Raw genomic sequence first — 16,806 nt, 5'->3', positions numbered from 1 at the left:
TGACTTCGTGATCCGCCTGTCTCGGCCTCCCAAAGTGCTGGGATTACAGGCTTGAGCCACCGCGCCCGGCCTTCAAGCCTGGTGCTTGTTATGATGGTGAGATGCCTCAACAGGGTGGTGGCATAATCAACAGGTGAGAACTTAATTATTAACATCATAGTTGATCTGCTAGTTTGCCAGGTACATCTGTACGTGCACATTGAGCCAATTCCTAATGAGTGTGTATGTTTCTCCCTGTGTTCTCTGTTGTCAAGTAAGAGTTAATGTAAATTTTTCCTCCTGCCATTGCCAATTTACTGTGCAGAGCTGAGGCTTGGGATGAAGAGGATGTTAGGAAAAAAATAAAAAAAAGAGCAACTGCCTTTGTGCTACTAGGCAGAGAAAAAGCAGGCCAGACCAGTCAGAGGCAGGCGAAGAGGTGAACCTGGGGACAAAGAACAGATGGAATGTGAGGAGGGCACAGAGAAACAGATTTGTGAGAAATGCAAACGGGGTGAAGTATGTGCAAAGTTGGAAGAGTAAGGAGATGGTAGGGGAAGAAAATAAAAATAATGATGGAACCCTTAGATGAAATCAGAGGGAGATAATGAAAAGCAAAAAGAGGGAATGCAAAGCAAAGGAGGAACAAGCACAATTTGCTAAGCAACATTTTGGTTTTTATCAAGGGCCTTGTTCCCTAAGTAGCGAACAGAGCAAGAAGAGAATGTTTGTTGATGCAGGAGCCCTCCCTCCAAAATGTCACGGTGCAGGTTATTGCAGATGAGTGTCTCTGGCAGGTCTGTCCCTGGTTCACCACAGGGCCACGTCTCTCAGCTTGCTTAGGGAGAGGTGGACTGAGAACTTCCTTCAAGTCAAGCAAAATATTTTTAGTGCAAGCATAACTTTTTAATGAGTAATTTAATGAGTAAATATTCCTTAACCTCTGACTATTGTTCCAGGCCAGATAGCACATAAGTTTCTTCTTTTTTCTTTCTTTTTTTTTTTGAGATGGAGTCTCGTTCTGTTGCCCAGGCTGGTGTGCAATGGCACGATCTCGGCTCACTGCAACCTCCTCTTCCTGGGTTCAAGCAATTCTCCTGCCTTAGCCTCCTGAGTAGTTGGGATTACAGGCACGTGCCACCATGCCCTGATAATTTTTGTATTTTTAGTAGAGATGGGGTGTCACCATGTTGGTCAGGATGGTCTCGAAATCCTGACCTTGTGATCCGCCCACCTTGCCCTTCCAAAGTGCTGGAATAACAGGCATGAGCCACCTCAGTCAGCCACAAGTTTCTTAATGATAGTCATTGGGTTACACATACGTTCTGTTCAACTGAATGCAGCATAAAAAAATGCAACATAATGTTTATGGTTCTGCTGATAATAACAAGTATTGCTTGCTTTATCTAACAGGGGTAGCTCATTCATTATAAAGAAATCAAAGTAACTGATTTTCTGTATCTTGTGATTCTCACTAGCCCTTCTTTTGGTGGACCAGATGCAGACTGGTCTTCCTGGGCATCATTTCCAGATCTGGGAGATAGAAAACCAGAAAGAGCAGCTGTGGCCGTAAGCAGGAAGTGAAAAATAAATCTGATGGAATATTATCCTAGCCCAACTAGTAATTTTTTTGAAACACTGAGATTTCTCTATTGTCATTCTTGTCTTTATAATTCATTAATGGCATTTTGTTCAGCATCTTGTGTTAAATCCCTTTGTTCTTCTTTAATCCTCATATTTCATATATGTCAGATTCTCTGACACATGGAGCTGTGATAAAAACTCATCAAAGCCCTTGTTATGCTGTATTTCTATGCACTGAGCTGTTGTCATCTGTTACTCTATAAGCAATCTCTCTCCATATCTCACTCCACCCCTCTCATTATCATTTATTTTTGACTCAATATCTAATATATTTTGTGTTTTGTTTTGTTTTTATTTTGAGGAAATAATCCTATCAGCTTATTCACAAAATCTATTAGTAAATCTTAAAGGAATATTAGGATGCACTTAGAGTTATATTTATTTTAAAGTTATCTTCATTCACAAATATCATTGACAACCTTAATATGTGGAAATAAGACAAATAAAAGTCTCTATGTTTTCTGAGTTTGGGGCCTAAAAAGTAAAACAACTTCATCCTGGGGCAAAGTAACTCATTTTTTTTAAGTTGCTCACAAAGTGGCTTGGCTGCTAGTTTTGGACTAAATGTGAACCTTCGGGGGTTGAAATTCATTTACTCCTGGCAAAATGTGACTTCCTGCTTCTAAGAATAAAGGCTTGAAAAGACTTATTAAAGGGAGGCTCCAAAAAGACTTCTTAAACTTCAAACAGGTCTTACAAAAGAACATTCTGATGAGTTAAGTGCACATGAATTAGAAGCATATGTATTAAATTTCCCTTAAAATACACATGGGTTTAGAAATTAAGGGGGGAGAAAAGACGCTTGGCAAAAATCTATTCTAGGTTTGGCTAAATCCAAACCATTTGAAAAGTAATTCTAAGGAATGGGACAAAAGACAAATTAAAATTTTTAAACACTTTTGGGAATTGAGTATATTCTAATTTTTTAAAATGATTTAAGCTTACTTGAACAAGAAATACTGGATTTGTTTAAATCTCCCCTAAAATAAAGGGAAAACTGCATGGAAAGAGGATCCATTTTTTGAAAACTCCAAAACCCTGGGAAAAAGCTTGAAGATCTTGATGATTTTAAATCAAAGCCAGGCCTGTCTGGAGGAAAAAATGGTACTTAATTCAAGGGAATTGTGACTTTTGTCTTGTTTTCCTGCTCATGTCCTTTCAGGAAGAGCTAAAAACCCTTCCAGACTCCTATTTCTTCGTCTCTCATATAAATGATGTCATTTGTTCTTTCTCTTCCGAAGACACACACACACACACACACACACACACACACACACAAGACACTGAAAATTCACTGGATGATGCTGTCAGCAGTGTGCGTAGAGAAAAAAAACAGTCATGAATGCACTGTGCTTAAGCCAGGCAGTGTCACAGTCCTCATTTAAATGGAATGACAACACAACATGGATGATTTCAAAGTGATTGGTTCAGTTAATAGAGGTGGAGGAAATTTGAACCAGAATTACAATTTTAATAAATACTATTCCTATGTAAAGTTAGAGCCTGATATTTACAGTTTGTACTTGTATCTTGTTCTTGTGATACTCCTTTATAGTAGACACCAGGGCCTTGATATCTAAGTGAGTCATAGAACTATCTGGACATACAGAAGCATTTCCATGTGGCTATTACAGCAAGGGCATAAAACTAAGGTAAAAAGACCTAAAAGTGGCATGGACCTGTGAAAGCCATCTTAAAGGATGCTACAGTTCAGAGTACTTGGAGCCATAAAAATGTAGTGTTTTTCTTTTTGTTTTGTTTTTGATGGGGTGGTAGGCAAAAAGTTGAACAATGACAAACAAGAAAGAGGAATAGGGAAGGTAAATATAATGTTAAAGGTCAATTTTATTCTATAAATATGTATTAAACGTGTTTGTTATAACAGATGTTAAACCCAGTATCTGATTAAAATGACAAATGAAAAACTATCTTGAATTTTAAAGTACTTGGCAACTACAGTGAAGGCAAACTTATATTCAGCTTATATTACTGTAGTTCAATTCTGTAAAACCCGGTGACTAAATACATGAGACTTGACTCAGAATGGATCGTAGGGACTAACACATGATCTGGATTCAAATACTGCATCTACCATTGGTACTACCTGTATGACCTTGAGCAATTTAAATAACCTCTTGAGTCTCAGTTTCCGTGTCTATAAAGTGGGTATGCCATTAACTTTCCTATGGATAAGGTGTGTATTAGTGTAGTGTCTAGAACTTCATACCCAGAACAGTGATTTATTTCATTAATATTGTAAATATAATATTCTGGAAGAATAGAGCAGACAGAGTGGGTGTGCTCTGCAGTGGAGGGAGGTGAAGAAATAAGTTCTTTTGAACTAAGCCATTGAATCAGCTTGTTTTTACCCTTAAACATAGTGGCTTAATATATATATATAATATCTTATATATTTATGGATTGATTATGTAGTGCTTCTAGTCTGGGCTTCATTAGCTGGGAATGGAGGTTTAGAATAACCTCACTGTTATGTCTGGGGCCTTAGCTAAGATGGGTAGCATAGATGAGGCAGCTGGAATGGGTGGATCCTCTCTCAAATAGTTTCTCCTCCTCCAACAAGCTAGTCTGGGGTCATGCACGTGGAGAAAGGATTTCCTGCAGCAAGAAAGGGAAAGTTTTAATGCACAAACCTGTATCAAGCTTTGTTTGTTGTCACATTTGTTATCGATCCATTGATCAAAGCAACTCACATAGCCAAGACCAGATTCAAGGAATGGAGAAATAGATTCAGCTCTTGATGGGAGGGATGGCAAGTTACACAGCAAAGATAGGTATGAATAAATTGAGACAGACCAATTACTGCAGCAGTCTGCCAAGACCTTAACAAGGTACTTAAACTTTTGTATTCATAAGAATCACTAGAGTTACTGATTTACCAGACTGATCTCATTTTAATACTGTCAAAACTGATAAAGTCCTGGAAGAAGTTGTTATCACTACTTTTCACTATGGAATAAGCATTGAAGAGTGAGAAGGATAAATGCCAAATGAAGAATTCAGCTGAATTGGGAAGCTCCTTAATGCTTTCTTTAACTGCTTAGAGAGGCACGTGGATATAGTGGCAATAGTCAACTTGCCAGTGTGGATTGAGGACCCCACTGGGTCTGGGGAGACCCAAACAATTCTAAGGCACTTGAATTCCCCTCCCCACACTCTGGGATAATTAACTAAAGCTGCAGATTCTGTCATTGCCAAGCCTAACAACCTGTATGTAGTAATTATTAGGCATCCTATATGGACAGTCAGACTGCAGGTACGTATATGAGGCCAGCCCACTGGCATGAACAATCGCTTATCTGCTGCAACATAGTGATAGAGTGGAATCGATCATCACAAACCCAGAAACAGGTCTTCTAAAGGAGACTGTTAAATTGTGAAAAATTTCTGGACAAAATTAGCACTTTTTCCAAATTATTTTAATGAAGTGCTTTAGATTATTCTGACCATACTTGGAGAAACTCTGCCTTAAAGGATGGGTAGGTGTTTTCTGGGTAAGAAGGAAAGGACAGACATCCCACATGGAGAGACTAGGATAGAGCATGAACAAAGACAATGATAAAGATAGTGTACGATGTGGCCCCAGGGTCATGGAGGGAAGGAGGCAAGGTGGATAAAGAAAAAATAAGGGTGAAAAGCGGACAGCAAGGAAGTTGAGAAAAAAAGCTAGATGGTGCACATTGACTTCTATTATGGAAGCTAGGCAGCCAGATTATCTCTGATTTCTGATACTTGTAGATGGAATAAAATTCAAGGCTAAAGCATTGACACTGCAAATAGGACAGCTGTGAATATATGGCCTGTGATAGACCAGACTTTTTGTATTAATTCAATAGCAAGAGCTAACTGTACTCTTTGGTGAGTTAGGAGTTTAGCTGCCCAATCTCTGCTGGAAGTCATACATTGAAGACCTTATACTTATTCACGTGTATAAACCCTAGGGTCTAATAAATGCTCTCAATCACTAAGAAACCATTCGTGTTTTGTTGTGAGTTGGACTGGAATAGATCAATAGTGCCCTAACATGTTCATTATGTTTAATATTTTATGCATATATAAGACGATTGATCATCTAAACTGTATGGATGTGATTACTCATCTTAAGTTCTGCTCATGGCCTGCTTGTTTGCAAAAGGGCTTTGTTATTAAGAAACAGTAATGAAGTACTCTAGGTTTATTTTCAGCCATAAAGATAAGATCCATTCAATTCTCAAGAGTTTTGAAGATGCTGAAGGTAGTAAACTTATCCCTACTGGTCTATTATAAATGAATTTCTATGCCTAAGATTTTCTAATATAATAATGTCAATAACATTGTAATCCTAAGTGTTCACTTGTGGGTCTCTAAAAGACATAAACTAAATAGAGAAATAAATTAAACTTGAATCAAAACTGGTTGGTTTGACAATTTTTTCCATTCCACAGAAAGTTATTCAATATATCTTAGTGGCATAAACCTGTGATATCCCTGTTTAATTTGGAAATATCTCCCCCAACATTCCTCTACCTCTAACTCCTGGGGTTTATCCTTAGGACTGCAGCATTCTTGACTCTGTGATAAGGCCATGTGATTATGGAAGGAATTTAAATGCCAGATCCAAAATTGAGCTTATAATCTTTCCTAAATTATATTTATTCCTGTCTTCCATCATTCTGCTAACTGCTTCATATTCTCTCTAGTCACCCTAGTTGCTAAAGATGAAGATCTCATTAGCACCTTTCTCACTACCTTGTTCCCCAAAACGTTTCATGCCATGTGGTTCCTATCTCTGAAAGATTTGAGCATTTACCACCTTCTTTCAATTCTGTTGTCATCAGTCTACTTAAAGTTTTTATTTTCTCTCCTTTAGATTATTGCATTTAATAAATTCTATTAGTTGTGCTCATTGTGTCCTGTCTTTCCATCTAATCCATTCTGCATACTGAGTCATGCATTTATCCAGTAAACCTTTACTACATGCCAGCACTGTTCTAAACCCAGCAGATATAGCTGTGAACAACTGATACATACATCCCCACCTTCTTGGAGCTTACATAAAATATATGGGCTGTGATAGTAATAAGTGTGAAAGAGAAAAGTAAAACACACCAGAGGGAGACGTGAGAGGTTAGGAAAGAGGGCTAAGATTTTAAATAGAGTAATAGGAGAATGTCTCATTAGGAGATAAACTTTGAAGGCGGGGCGGGGGGGTGGGAAACAGAAAAAAAGAGGTATACGTTAGGGTAACTGTAATTGGTATAACATATAAATCCCCCAAAGTCATTGACTGAATGTTTTAAAATGTATGGGTTTTGTTCACATAATAGTTTAATGCAGGAAAACTCATAGCCTTCCATGTGGTGATTCAGGATATAGTTTCTGCAGAGTTTTGACTCAACTGCCTGGAATTAGGCCACACTTTACACATTAAGGGTACAGTCCTTCACATGACTGTCCTCACTTCAGACATCAGCCGCAAGTATTGGGGTCCCCAAGATACCCTCATGTCTGACAAATTGGCTATCAATTTAGAGGTTCCTATTACCCCTTCAGGTTTGATAATTCACTAGAACAACTCACAGAACTCAGGAAAGTGTTATGTTTACAATTACAATTTTATTATAGCGAAAAGATAAAAATCTGAACTGGTGAAAAAGAGAGATGCAAATGGCAAGGTCTATGAGGGTCCCAGCTCACCATAGTTTTTACTGGTGTTTCATTATGTAGGCATGATTGATTGAACCATTGGCAATGTTAGGCAACCTGCAGTGCTCCTTCCCTTCCCAGATGGATGTCACATGGCTCAAAGTTCCAACCCTCTAATCACATGATTGGTATTTCTGGCATGACCATTCCCAACTTGAGTCATGTCATCAGCATAAACTATGTAGAAACCTGCCACAAATAACTAAGACATCTGGTCACCCTGGAAATTCCAAGAGTTTAGAAGGTAACTCTAAGGAACTGAGGACAAAGGCAATCCAAATTCTTTATTAAAAGGGTGTCTTCCATAGTGTACAATCTGCCATCATCAACCTGTGACTTCCAAGGTTGCCACAGAAGAATAGAGGGAGGATCTCTTGCCCTGGGTGGGACCAGAAGTGACACACATCACTCTACTCATATTCTGTTAGTGGGAACTAGTCACACAGCCACAATAGATGCAAAGGGGGCTGGGAAGTGTAGTCTTTGGCTAATGGCAGAGTTGCACAAACAACTCTTACAGAAGAGGAGAAAGAATCTTTGGTGCAAGTTAGTTGTCGCTACTATACTTGCCATGCAACAGCCATTATTCGTTTAATTATTTTTCTCTGCATCTCCTCTCCAAAATCAGGGATTACTATTATACATATATCATGTCACATGATGTTATCCCACAGCTCGTGGATGATCTATTTTTCTTTTTGTTTATGTTTTTGAAATATTTTTTCTGTGTGTTTAATACTGCTATGTTTTCAAGTTCATTTTTTTTTCCTGAAATGACTAATCTCCTTTTAATTCCATCTATATTTTATCTTAGATACTATAGTTTTCCATTTTAAAATTTCAATTTAAATATTTTAAAATATCTTCCAATCTCTACTTAACACATCCAATTTTTGCTCTTTTTGAACATATGCAATAGAGTTTTGATAAGACTTTTAAGGCCCTAGTCTGCTAATGCTTTTATCTATGTCCATTCTAGATCAGTTTTGATTAATATAGTTTTCTTTTCATCACAGAACATATTCTTTTGCCTCTTGCACTCTGATAATCTTACTTTGGAAGGCAGACATCATATATTTTATTTTGTTGGGTGCTTAATACTACGTATTCCTATAAGAATCTTTAAGCTTTATTGTAGGATCCAGTTAAGTTACTTAGAATCAGATGGATCCTTTCAGGTCTTTCTTTTAAAGATTTGTTATGGAGGACTACAGCTGTATGTCATCTAGGCCTAATTAGTCCCCCACTATTGAAGAAAGGTGGTTCTGAGTATTCTATTAAATGGCCCATGCATTTTTTCATTCTGGCTGTTGGCAACAGGCACTATTCCCAGCCTTGTGCATCTCTAGGTATTCCTCCTTCTAATTCTTCCAGGAGGTCTTTCCCTCTCCCTGGGTAGTTTGCTAACACGCATGTGCTGATCAGTAGTCTATTGAATACCCAAAGGGAACATTTACAGATCTCTAGGATTCTCTCTGTGTGCAGATCTCTATTTGTCAGTGCTCTGCCTGGCAGACGTTAGTCTCTTTGGTTTCCCTGAATTTTTAGCTCTGTCTCTTCAACTCAAGGAGTCTGCCAGGTTCCACATTGGTTCCCATACCCTATGCATGTCATGGAGGAAATTCTCTCAAGGCATGTGCGTCTTCTGCCATTTTCTAGGACAATTACAAGATTTAACTCCTGTTTACTGTTTCTCATCGAAACACGATAGATGTTTCATGATGTTCAACAGCTTTAAAATGGGTGTTTCATATTTTTGTCTAGTTTTAAAAAATTGTTTTAGGTGGGAGAGTAAACTATTTTCTATTATTTCATCTTGATCAGAAGTGGAAGTTGTCAGTGTGGTTTTGATTTATAATACATATTTTCTAGACGGTAAGAATGTTTATGTTTAAGAGGAGTAGAGAATTGTAAAGTTTGCTAGGGTGATTAAGAGTTGTCTGTCTTCCAAAGGAATAAATTATTTGGAGAAAATGAATCACCCAATTTTGTTTTATCTCATTTCAGTATATCACTAAATTAATTCCTGAGTATACTTCAAATCTTACTTTTTCAATATATTAATTTTTTATTTGCTAGAATCGTAACTACTTTATTGCATACCTGCTACCCGGTGTTCTTTTTCCCCTATGTAATTAAAAAAATTTTTGACACTTCATTCGTTTTGAAAAAATTACAAAGTGTGGCTTTAGTGTTTTTTCTTTAAGTAATACTTTCATATGTTCTTATGTAACACTATTTCCTTGGGCAAGAGTCAAATAAGTAAGTAAACAAAAAGCAATCTAATATTTGCCTCGAAGCAACCATCCTTCCAATCACTTTACAGAGGCAGAACTCATGGCAGCAGCTTGGAAGAAGCTGACCTGCAAAGGTGTTTATGTAAGCATATCATTGCTTGGGCAAAGGCCATGCTAAGAACTGCTGTGTTCAGAGACTCAGAGAGTTAAGAGTATGAGAACATAGTCATTTGTGGATCTTAACCAAACTTCAAGGTGCTTTTTAGCTATGGTCTGGGGATTGTCACTTCAGCAACCTTATTAAAAGAAAGGCATTGTTTTTGCTTCATTTGCCATCTGGAGTAAAGCTCTACAGGCATTCTGACCAAGCAGGTCATCATCAGGGAGAGATATGAAACAAGAATTCACAGAAATTCTGGGAAAGGCCAATAATATACAGAAAAGCTGAACAGCAGTAAGTTAGGCTGGGATCAAAATTTATTGTGGAAAAAAACAAAAAATGCTAAAACTATGGAGACCGGATAAGCCAAAAAGAAAAATAAAAAAGGTTGGCAAGAGGCCCAGGATAACAGTTTAGAAAATGAAGTGGAGCTTGATCTCTAATCCCCAATCTTCAGACTCACTCAAGCCCACTGTAAAAGAAAAAGTGGGGGGGAGCATAGATGACTGAAGAGCATCTCCTTTCTGGTGGGGGGGGGAAGAGTTAGCCCATATTTTCTTTTTTCAAGGAACCATAATCTTTGTAGAGTCTATTATAGCACAAACCTTAGGGTTAGCAAGGAAGTTTTCTTCACCTCACCAAGGGGTTCATTTCTCACATTTTTGTTTTTGACTATTTACTACGACACTGCAGACGTGTTTGAGATCTTTTCCTTCTCAATCTCTGCCTCATTTCCATTCAACACTCTACAGTTTGCCTTCCCCCAGTGCATACAATTATCACCTCTCCATTCTAATTAGCTTCCAAGCTGACTATATTGTCACCCCTACTTTTATGTTATTGGCTCCATATATTTTGATCTCTTAATTGGCTTTTGATTCATCTCATTTTGCAAACTGTTGCCAAGTACTTTTTTTTTTTTTTTTTTTTGCTTTTTTATATACTTCCAGGGCTGCTTTACAGTATACTTTTTATTTTTTTAGTATGTCCTTTTTCAAATCTGGTTTCCAACTCAACATAGCTCAAATCTGCTCTTCCTGGCAATATATTAAATCTCTCTCTCTCTCTCTCTCACACACACACATACACACACACAAACTTTATTGAGGTTTTTTGTTTTTCTTTTCTTTTTTTTTAGCTGTAATGGTGCACAACCCACTTGCCAGATCAATTTTTTAAGGGATTTATTATTTTTCCCTTGATATTCCTGGACTTTGTCAGTGATGACAATCATTTTATATGGAGGCTAGGAAACTTCTCCCTTGCAAATCACATTTGTGATAGTTTGTAATGTCTTTAAGACTGTAGGAGGTAGACATCTGAAAAGTGTGATTTTTTGACAGACTGTTTATGTACTAATGTGTAAAATTTCCCAAAAATCTGCTCTGCCATTTCTGTTGCCCGTGGGGTTGAGAAATCCAACAGCTCCGTATGTTGGTAGTTGTCTAATCACGTTGCACTGCTTGTCTACTCCCATTGACTGTCACTCAGCAAAATAGTCCATCAAAGTTTCTAAAAATGTAAAAATAGTTCTTTTCCTTATGATTTTTATAATGTTTTAAAGTTAAATTACTCCTGCCAGTTCATTGCACATAGCAAGGATTTATATTGACACATTTCAGTGTTTAAATAAAAAGTAAATATAGTAGTTAAAAGTGAGGAATAAATATGAAAATATAAAACGCTTAAAGCTTTACAATTGTGATAATAGCCGCTGCAGTCTTTAGTTTGTTATAGTTTTCATTTTGCTCTTAACTACCCAAATTCTGAGTTTAAGGGCCCTGATTAAAATGAAATGAGTGATTCTGTTTTAAGGTGCCATTAGAAGAAATTGCTTTTAACTCACTTGCATGGAGAGCATTATAAGCTATAGAAATCTATGTGAATCATTTGAAAATTGGGAAGTTTAGGTAAACAATAAACAGATGGCTTTCCTGCTTAAGGAACTAACTTAGTCAAGCCTAGTTAAGTATTCTATACCCCAATTGTCTCATCTTTAAAATGGATATAATGATAATATTTAGCTCATACGATTGTGGTGAACATTAGATGAGATGATACATGCTACAGTGACTGCCACATATAAAATACCCAGTAAATGCTGGTTTTAATTATTATTTGATGGAATTGATTGAATCAGATTACAGTTAAGTCTTCAGCAAGAACATTGTTTCTAGGACATTGTAGAAAGTGCTATATTAAGCTTTTTCAGCATTCATAGTAACCTTGAATTTTTGAGAACATGTGCATTTTGGTGTGAAGAGTGGCTGGACTGGATGAGAAAAGTGAGTTGTAGTCTCAGAACTTCCCTGAATCTACTTCATCAGACATTTGTAATCACATTAACATCTGGACCAGATAAATTGATCAGAGGAGGAAAGGCCAGGCAGAATCTTAGGATGGGTCACGAACTGGTCCAAGGGGACATGGCACTTCTTAATTGTATTTGATCAGTTATGGAAGAAAAAGAAGGAGACAGATGGCCTCAAGGGGTGATATAGCAACAGGGCGAATTGAGGGCTTCTGATGACAAATTTAATCTACCTACTATACCATATATGATAAATAATTCACTGTCATAGAATTTTTCTCCTGAATAGTTTTGTAGGTTAGAAAGAATTCATTGACAAAACTTCTTTATTCTAGGGGATCAAGCACTCATTTTTTTGAATGTCAAAAAATTTGGTAAATGTGTTACACCTATTGCCTCATTCTTAACAACAATGAAACATATATTTAGATATAGAAGTTGTTTTTCAAAGTTGTATAACTGGTAAATAGGAGGGGTAGTATTTGAAGCCAGACTTGCCTGATTTGAGTGTGCCCATGCTTATAACCTGTACTTTTCCCAAGATGCTCCACTATTTCCCTTTCATAAGATTTCAATCTCCTAACTATTGGAAGTTGACTTGGTGCTGAAGCTGGTGAGCCTCTCATGATATGTCAGTTTTGGTTGAATGGGTAACCAAATAATTATTACTGTATCATTTGCTTATCTACCTCATGGAACTAGAGGCCACTTTGGGCACTTTTGGGTCCGACTTGCATTTGTGGTCCCAGTGGCCCATGGATTGATAGATATATTTAGAGGAATTTGGGGTATGTCATGATTTTTGAGTACCTGAGTGGTAGATTCTCTCTGCACGTCTCCTAGATGCTTTCAACTGATATTAGAGCTTTAATCTTAAATCAGTGGAGACTTAGTGATTCTTTTCCACCTTAGTAGAAAGCAGGAAAAAGCAAAGGCAGGGAGTGAGGAGGGGCTGCTGTGTGGCGTTGCAGTGCAGTGCCTCATGGTCTCACTTCTCTCACAGGACAGGGGAAGACTGTACAAAACCAACATTGTCATAGCAGTCTCCCAGTGTAAGCCACCTCCCTGGAGGAAATACTCTTGATCTATTTGGTTGCTGTGGGATATGACTAATGTTCAGGTACACTGAACGAAGGAGAACCCTAAAAGAGCCACTGATAAGAACTATTGGGAACTGCTGAGACCAGAAGCCCCGAAGAACTGTAAACTGTATAAGCCAAAGCAGAAACCAGATCCTCTAATAGTAATAGTCACAGGCAGCTGCTGCCCCCACAAAGAAGCTGCAATTGCCTGTGCAGAAAGCAGCCTAGAGATGTCCAGTAGGAAGAGTCACTGGGAATTCACCAACAGTTTCATTGTTAAATTTCACCCATGGGAAAAGAAGATAGAGTATCTGACTGAGGAGGCCAAACTTGGCCTTCTTATCCACTGCAGAATCACTACCCTGGTAGGGCAGAGTGAATGGCCTTCAAGGTTACTTACATTCAAGAGTGGTAGAGGGTATTGGTTGTATTTTATTATTATTATTGCTTCTGTGACAAATTACCACAAACCTAGTGGTTTAAATCAACAGGAGTTTATTGTCTGCAGGTTAGAGAGTTTGCAGTTCTGCAGGTTAGAAGTTTGACTTACTTGGGTATTACTGGCTAAAATTAAGGTGTTGGCAGAGCTGCATCCTTTCTGGAAGCTCTAGGGAAATTCTGTGTCCTTGCCTTTCCTAGCTTCTAGAATGTGCTCACTCCTGACACCCTTCCTCCACCTTCAGAGCCAACAGTGGTGAGTCAATTTCTTCTCCTATCTCATCACTTGATTTTTTTTTTTTTTTTTTTTTTTGAGATCGAGTCTTGCTCTGTCACTCAGGCTGGAGTGCAGTGGCGCAATCCCAACTCACTGCAACGTCCGCTTCCCATGTTTAAGCAATTCTCCTGCCTCAGCCTTCTGAGTAGCTGGGATTACAGGCATTTTCCACCATGCCCGGCTAATTTTTGTATTTTTTAGTTGAGACAGCGTTTCACCACGTTGACCAGGCTGGTCTCGAACTCCTGACCTCAGGCGATCTACCCACCTCAGCCTCCCAAAGTGCTGGGATTACAAGCGTAAGCCACTGAACCTGGTCTCATCACTCTGATCTTCTGTAGCCATATCTTCCTCTGACTGACTCTCTGGCCTCCTTCTTTTACTTATAAGGACCCTTGTGATTACATTGGACCATCTGGATAACCCAGGATAATCTTCCCTGTTTAGGACCTGCTAATTAATGAACAACTTTAACTTCATTTGAAACCTTTATTCCCCTTTGACATTTAAGTTAACATATTCACAGGTTCAAGGGATTAGGATATAACCATCTTCGGGGGCAGGCATTATTCTGCCCACTACACCAGTCTTTTCATATGGGTATCATTGAAGAGAGAAGAAATATCCACCAAGAAAACTGACAAAAGAACCAGAGATTCTGGCTGAATGCTCTAGACAATTATAGACACTTCCAATAATGACCTGTGCTAGATATGTTTTGGGCAATATAAGAAAACATGGCTCTGCCCTCAGTAAGCCTGAAGGGAGAGGGTGAGAATAGATCCTAATCACAGAATCCTATAAAAGATGTAAAATTTCACTTGTGACAAATGTCACAATGATGAGATATGCGGTGTCTAAAAGAAGGATCAGTGACTCACTTAGAAAAGGCTTTTCTGAGGAAGTGTTGATTGAGCTTAGATGTAACAGGAGAGTTAAACTAGATGGAAAGCAAGCAAGGGAGAAAAACGATGATAACAGCCCTGGTCAAGGCACGCTCAGGGTTGAACAGAAAGAAGGATAGAGATTGTGAGGAGCATTGTGTATGAGGAAACTAGAGAGAAAAGCAGGGTCAGACCGTGTGGGGCCTAGCAACCACATTCATTCCTTTAACCTTTATCCTAAACTAGCAGATTGTCATGGGTGTGTGTTAAACACAAGCCTGAAATGGAGTATGTGTATGTGATTATTTTGACCTTTTGAAGATATCACTGTTGCTATAGTTTGAAGAATGGATTCGAAAGGGTATGTCAGCAGGAGGAAGCTGAATGAGTAAGCAAGGATCAGTTGGGAGGCTGTGGCATGTTGCTGGTAAGAGAAGTTGGCTGGTTTGGATTACGGTGGAGGCAGCATAAAAGGGAGGACAAAGGACATGTTGAGAGGTCTGTCCGTGGTGAAATCATCAGGACCAAAGGAAGGATTCAATATGGAGAGATGATGGAGAGTGACATGCTGAGTATGATCCTGGGTCTCATGGCTAAGGGATTTGGCCAGGTTGTTACTTGCTTGGGGCCTTCAGTTGCTATTATTTCCAGAGCCTTGATACACCTAAGACTGCATCTGCCCACTTTCCCAGTCCATCATCTCTGTCTTGGAAGCTGTTTCTTGTTTTGGGCTCATGTTGAATTACCTCCTAGTCTTTATATTGGCCTCTGCTCACTCTGCTATGGATAACCACATTTAATCTTTCTTGATGACAAATTCTTGGGATTCCTACTGTTATTTTTTCTTTTTGCGGACCCAACCCAGAAGACTTCTGATACAAACAACATTTCTTCAATGGTGACAGAAGACGATCTTCTAGGCCTCACTTATTGCAATCTTGCCTCAAGTTTCTTGTGTTTTGAGTGCCACATTCGAACTTTTCCAGTTTGCCCATATCTGTTCCTGCTATCTCTCTATGCTGTTTTTGGGGTTGAGGCCCCCTTGTCGCTTGATTGGCTTCAAGGTTTCACAGTGTTCAGTATTACACTGCCTCCTTATTTTCCTTCTTCTTGTCCACGGACATGCTGGCCAGGATGATTTGCTTTTCCAATTGCCATTACAATCATTGCATCATTGCACATTGTGGTCTGGTGAAAGTCTCTAGTTTGACTATGACAATTTCTAGTCTAAATCTGTTTTTCCGTGGGCTGCAGTGATTTAAATTTTAACTGATATAGCCTCAAAATAACTGATCAAGGACTTCCAATTAGCATTTTGCCTTCAAAGAACTTCAGATGTTTGTAAAAAAACAAAAACAAAACAACCAGATTCCTTCAGGACTATAACTGCATAAAATAATTTGTAGTAATAGTAATTGATAGCATTGACTGTGTCAATAACTTTACAGACATTTTTCCTTTTGCTTCACAACTCTGAGAAGATGTTATTATACCCATTTTGCAAAGGAGAAAACTGAAGCTCAGAGCAGTTAAAAATATGAAAGCTAAATATTATAACTTAGAGCAAGGCAAATCATTTTCCTAAAGTTACATAGCTCATAACTGATGGAGTGGATACCAAGGGTCTGTGTTTGTTAGCTGGGCTGCTTTCCCTTAGGCTATATGTATACCTTTTGGTAATATTGATACTATTTGGTAGCCCTACCCTTGCTAAAGTCCTCAGGTCCTTTGGCACCAGAAAAATAGCTGCATGGGACCATGAACCTTAACGGGTTTAGTAGACAAGTTAAGTTGACACAAGTTTTGGTGCCCATTCTTTTATTACTGGAGCCAGTGGCTGTGCATACAGCTGCTCCACCCAGAGCTTGGAAGTGGCTGTTGGTGCAGCCATTGCACCGGGGATCTTACTTCTTAGCTTTTATCCTCATAGTCCCTGCTTTCAGGCCTCTCCCCTTAGACCTACTCCCTCCATGGGCAGTTTTGACCAAGAGAGGCTCATGTATGGAACTGCTGAATGATCTTGGAGAAATACTCTTTCACTGATCCCAGCAGTCTTATTATTGTGCTTTGCATTTTGTTTAAATTGATTAC

At 38.5% G+C, this 16,806-nt stretch overlaps 1 pseudogene; it reads right to left on the bottom strand.

Moving 5' to 3' along the window:
• Positions 1-16,606, bottom strand: part of LOC105538737 — a 157,420-nt pseudogene extending 140,814 nt beyond the window's left edge.
• Between the last annotated feature and the right edge of the window lie 200 nt (positions 16,607-16,806).

This window comes from Mandrillus leucophaeus, unplaced genomic scaffold, assembly GCF_000951045.1.
Source record: "Mandrillus leucophaeus isolate KB7577 unplaced genomic scaffold, Mleu.le_1.0 Scaffold198, whole genome shotgun sequence".
Lineage (NCBI taxonomy): Eukaryota > Metazoa > Chordata > Mammalia > Primates > Cercopithecidae > Mandrillus > Mandrillus leucophaeus.
Note: the sequence above shows the minus strand (reverse complement) of the source record. Positions and strands in the feature narration are given on the sequence as shown.